At 38.6% G+C, this 6,000-nt stretch overlaps 1 long non-coding RNA gene across 4 annotated transcripts in view; it reads left to right on the plus strand.

The window, feature by feature from the left end:
- Positions 1–5,618, plus strand: part of LOC109452868 (uncharacterized) — a 68,868-nt gene extending 63,250 nt beyond the window's left edge. For all 4 annotated transcript variants that reach the window (XR_012493877.1, XR_012493878.1, XR_012493880.1 and 1 more), the window contains 2 exons: positions 31–154; positions 377–5,618. This is a non-coding gene — a long non-coding RNA (uncharacterized LOC109452868). The remainder of the gene's footprint in view (positions 1–30; positions 155–376) is intronic.
- Positions 5,619–6,000: the final 382 nt, after the last annotated feature.

Raw genomic sequence — 6,000 nt, forward strand, 5'->3', positions numbered from 1 at the left:
CTGAAATATTTACTCTCTGGCTCTTTACAGAAAAAGTTTGTGAACCTTGATCTAGAATGTGGTCAATCAACACTACAACTAAATCTAAGTTCAGCAAAGTGTGCTCCGTGGACCAGTGTGGTCCACACCCTGTTTACTACTGATCCATGACAAGGTAAGTACGGAAAATAAGAGTAAGTGTTTAGAACCTTCTATAACAATTTGATGCTCTGTTGCTGTCCAACTGTGTGATTTTGGTTTATACAAAAGTGTTCGTTTGTGATATACTGGAAATTAAAATAAAAAAATCTCTGGCTCTTCCCACTGGAATACAATCTAGTGTTTTGTAATAAGATTTTGTTGGATTGGTAACTTAGACACATTCATGTCGTTTCAGATGAGAGCACCTTGCGGGGGCCCATCAGATGGGAGTAACGGACAGGTCCTGAGATTGCAAGTGACCTGGGAAGGTTGACGAGTGAGCCCATTAATAACGTCATGCAAATGGATTTTCTATGCAGATGGATGGGCCAGCTACAGTTCATGTATCAGCTCATATAGTTGTAATGTGTTGCTTCATATCTGAGAGAAGGCAGCCGCCTCAGGGTATTATGTGTGTCTTACGTACATATATTAATTAATTCCTTTTGAGATAAAGGTATTTTAAGTTGATAATTCATCTTCTCTGAATAGGAAGCCAATGACTTTCCTGGAAATCTAGCAAAACAACAATTCTATGACCAGCCTTGTTTTGTTGCATGTGTGTTTAAAAAAAGCGGACTGACTTTTTCCTTTTCTGTTGTAGAATCGGTTCCAAATCGCAAAGGCTGCCAGAAAAAACAGACAAACTCTCAGGAACAACAATACCCATTATGTGTGCAGTAGGAGCTGCCAGACTTTGATTACTGGCCAGACATTAACCCCTTTCGTGTCTTATGGGGGAAACACCAAGTCTGAATCTAGACACTTCCAGGATTTTAAGTCACTCATGGTGTGCAAGACCAGGGGATTTATAATGACTGACGCAAAAAAGGGCTATTATGAGACAGAAGTGCAAGTTCAAGGCCACGTCTCCTCGCTTCCTGAATTCTGCTGTGACTCATTCTGGCAAGCGAACATACACTTGATTACCTCTGCTTTTCCCTTTGTAGGCTGCTGGTCATGGGTGAAAGGTACAGTGCTCTTGCTATCTCCCCTCCTGTGTTTTCAGCTAGATGTCACAAGAAAAGGGGCAAATTCAGCACGCACAGAAGAATGAATACCTGTGGGTTCCTTGAGACCACCTTTACAGTAAAGCTGCTAGAAAGGAGAATTCCTGCAAATGCTCCTAGGATCAGTTTTTCCTCCTGTTATATACCCTGTAGGTCAGCAGACTGTGTTCCATTTTGAGAGCTCAGATAATCAGAGAGCGATGCAATTTATAGTGAGAGGATGATGGTGTGTGTGTGTGTGTGTGTGTGTGTGTGTGTGTGTGTGTAGTGTTCTTTTACTTTACTCTTTAATACATAATTATTGATCATCTACTATCAGGTGGCTGGGGACACCAAGTTAATCACAATCACAACAATAGGTACCATTTATTGAGAGCTTATTGCATGTCAGTATTATGTTAAACATTTTACCTACACAAATTTTAATTCACTTAATTTTTTAAAAAAACCTGTATGAAATCCTCATTTTGTTTGTGTTATGTGCCATTGAGTTGGCTCTGACTCCTTGCAACCTTATGATTGAGTGGTGTCCACACTGTCCTGTCCTCACAGCCCTGCTCAGCTCCTGTAGACTCAGCCTATGGCTTCTTTTACCTGAGTCAGTCCATCTCATATTTGGTCTTCCTCTTTTCCTGCTGAATGCTATTCTTTCCAGCATTATTGTCTTTTCCAAAGGAACCTGCCTTCTCGTGATGTGCCTGAAGTAGGACAGCTTCAGTTTTGTCATTTTTGCCTTTAGTGATATTTCGGGCTTCATTTGCTCTGGGACGCACTTGTTTGTCTTTCTGGCGGTCCCTGGTATCCACAGAGCGCTCCTCCAGCACCATATTTCACATGAATCCCTTTTTTTCTGCTCTCAGACTTCTTTACTGTCAAGCTTTTGTATCTGTACATAGTAATTGGGAATATGAGGTTGTGGATGATCTTAGCTTTGGTCTCTAATGGCACATCTTTGCTCTTAATGATCTTTCCTAATTCTTCCATTGCTGCCCTCCTGAGTCTCAGCCTTCTCTTTATATCTTAGCTGCAGTCTCCATTTAAATTGATGACTGAACCAAGATAAGCAAAATCTTTAACAATTTTGATATCTTTATTTTCTATGGTAAAGTTCTGTATTTCTTCTGTAGTTAAGATTTTTGTCTTCTTGATGTTCAAATACAGCCCTGCTTTGGTGCTTTCTTCTTTTACTTTCATTAGAAATCATTTCAAATCATTGCTACTTTCTGCCTATAAGATGGTGTCATCTGCATATCTTGTTATTAATATTTCTTATTTTATTTTATTTTTTAAAAGTTTATTGGGATGACAATGGTTAGTAAATTTACATAGGTTTCAGGTATACAATTCTGTATTACATCATCTATGTATCACATTGTGTGTTCACCACCCATAGTCAGTTATCCTCTCATCACCATATATTTGATCCCTTTTACCCTCATCTACCATTCCCCTCCCCTCTTACCCGCTGGTAACCACTAAATTATTGTCTGTGTCTATGAGTTTTTGTTTCTTTGTATGTCTTGGTCCTTTGTTGTTTTCAGCTTTATATCCCACATATCAATGAAGTCATATGGTTCTCAACTTTTTCTGTCTGACTTATTTTGCTTAGCATAATAATTTCAAGATCCATCCATGTTGTCACAAATGGCACTATTTCATCTTTTCTTATGGCAGAGTAGTATTCCATTTCTTCCACCAATTTTCACCCCTTTTACCTCTGAGTCTAGCCCAGTTTTTCACATGATATGTTCATACAAATTAGGGCAATAAAAAGCACCCTTGTCTGACACCTTTGCCTACAGGAAACCATTCTGACTCTCCAGACTCTGTCCTGACTGTGGCTTCTGGTGCACAGTACATACACATCAGGACAATCTAGGGCTGAGGCGCACCATTCCTTTCAGGGCAGCCCGTAGCTTTGCATGGTTGATGCAGTCACAGGCTTTCCTGTAGTCTGTAAAACATAGACTAATAACTTTCTTCTGAAATTCTTTGGAGCACTCCAGTATCCATATTACATATTACATATTAGTAAATTGTGTCCCAGGAAACTCAAAGGCAAAGGACGGTTAATGTCAGAAGTAAGATTTACATCCAGATCTGTTTGATACAAAACCTTATTCATTATGATGAATTACCTTCCTAAAGATGAATAAAAAATAAAAAGCCATTTACTTAATTTCTTGGAATTCACATTCTGGTTGCAAGAAAAGTATGTGAATGGAAAGACTGTAATACAGCTATATACAAAATACCACAATTAACTAATTCTGTTGGAGGGCAGGAGAAATTGGATAGAGGAAGGCCCCACAAAGAAAGTGGTACTTAAGCCATGCCTCTGTGGAATGGGATGAGAGAGAGACAGAGAGACAGAGAGACAGAGAGACAGAGAGAGAGAGAGAGAGAGAGAGAGAGAGAGAGAGAGAGAGAGAGAGAGATATTCAGTTGGGTGTGCTTGTTGAATAGGAAGAGACGTGGACTTACTCAGAGGCAAACAGACCTTTGGCTTACAGAGTAATTCTATGATGCACAATAAAGGAACTTGGCAGTGCGTAATTCTTCAAGTTTGCTTCTCTATTTACCCTGTCCATATCTGTGTCTCCTTTATTCTTCATGGCATTACCATGCCTTACTAAAAGGGGACACAGGGAGAAAATGGTCTTAGCCTGGGTGAATTACAGGTGATGATGATTGTCATGGAAACCACAGAAAAGAGAGACAAAGTTAACTCAGTTCCTCTGCTCACTGTAATGGTAGGATGAAGGTATCTACCAGCCCTAGAAGTGAAAATGAAGGCTTTGGCTATGTCTTAATATTACATGGAGAGAAAACAACTGATATAATTGGTTCTCTTCAATTGTACTGTTTCATCGTGAAGGTCATAGCTGCCTAGTTCTGTCACCAGACATAGGGAGGCAGATAAAGAAAGGAAAGCAGCATTCACAGACAACCCTACATGAAGATGACTGTGATAGAGGTAGTGCTCTATCAGAAAACTGGGAAATAAAGTGACCACCGCACCTATCCAGTCCCAGCCAGCAATCTGGCACAAAGGGAAGGAAACAATGACCTTAAAGTCAGAAGAGGGTAAAGGGGGTCAAATACATGGTGATGGAAGGAGAACTGACTCTGGTGGTGAGCACGCAATGTGATTATAGATGTTGTATTATAAAATTGTACCCTTGAAACCTATGTAATTTTGCTAACCATTGTCACCCTAATAAATTTAATTTAAAAAAAAGTCAGGATGTTTCTGAGCCTTGGGTTATTCTGTTTAGGACAAAAGACAAGCACTGAATAGAGATGCCATGACTGATGGTATTGTTGGCAACCACAACATCACAATCCTTTGAAGTTTCACTTTGAGGAACTGAGATCTAGTTTTGAAATTTTGGGATTTAAGATTTCAGAATGGAATAATCACTGGACTTTTCGTTTGCAGCAATTCTGGGTTTTGTGCATATTTTTAAAAGGGATACTGGACGTTCCTATATTCATTACAAAGTCCTCCCAACCTCCACATCTTCCTGTAAAATGCCTCTGCTCCAGTCTTTAAATACATCCTGTGACTGAATATGATTATAGCATATTTACATTCATCCTTGTCTATTGTATCAAACGATCATGAAAAAAAAATGCCCATCATTAAAACTCCAACGTGATTAGATTGGCATGGGGAATGGGTTTGGAGCTGGCATGGGAGAGAGCATCTGACTCTGGGATTTCATGACATCCAAAACAATAGGACAGCTGCTTTCCCATAAACAGATTATTATTATTATTTCTACCTAGACAGCTTGATAGCAGCCATTATCTTCTTTCTGGGTGTCTTATCAAGTTCCAGCTGTGTGCAGCATGGGTGATAAGGAATGAGAAATGTCACCCATGGGATTGCCAAGGATTGTTTCTATGCACTGCTGTTCAGCAGCAGCCAATCCCTTACAACTGAAAAGTAGTCCTATTGTTCACGCTGGGCAGTTGCTATTCTGACTACACCAAGAGAGCAGAAAGAGGATGTAGTTGCCATTGGATGAAAGATTGAAATTTCATTACACTCAGCCAAAGTTCAAGCAGTCCTGATCTTGAAAAGCAGAATCATTATGGAATATCTTTGAAGACAGAGATGATGAGGGAAGGAAAGGAGAATGAAATGAGCTCAGAGCTTTATAGAACTATGAGGGAGTGTAAAAACGGAAAAGAGAGAGAGAAAGGTATAATGCTTTCAATCATTGGCTTTTAAAATGCCAGCCATACAAGCCACAAAGGAATCGAGTAACATCGCATAACCATTACTTGTCATCCAATTGTTTAATGTAAGAACTCCATCTTACATAATACTCATCAGAAAATAGTTAATTTCCTGGATTTCTGTTTGTCTCTGTTTTACACAAAGTTCTTGAATAAAATTAATCGGTTGATATTGAAAAATTTCCTTTGAGAAAATAAACGTCTTCTTTTAGATGTAGATGTACTGGCTCTAAATATTTGAGGAAGATAAATATAATCTTATTGTATTTTTATTTTGGTATCTCAGCTTTTCCTAGGGAAAAGACGCATTAAGAAAAAAACACACAAGCAAACTTAATTAATTAATTAACTAATTCATTAAGCATATGACTAACCTATACTATATTCCTCCCTAAAGTGTTCAGAGTGCTTTAGCTTCTTTACACAGAGTTTTAGGGTTATGTCGATATTATAATGTAAGCTGCTTGGAAGTGAGCCAAATAAATTTTTTCCAACATCTTAAATCACTGTTCTGAAATTCAAATTTCAAATGAATAAAATACTTTGCTCTTAAAACAACAAC

This window comes from Rhinolophus sinicus, linkage group LG02 (assembly GCF_036562045.2).
Source record: "Rhinolophus sinicus isolate RSC01 linkage group LG02, ASM3656204v1, whole genome shotgun sequence".
Lineage (NCBI taxonomy): Eukaryota > Metazoa > Chordata > Mammalia > Chiroptera > Rhinolophidae > Rhinolophus > Rhinolophus sinicus.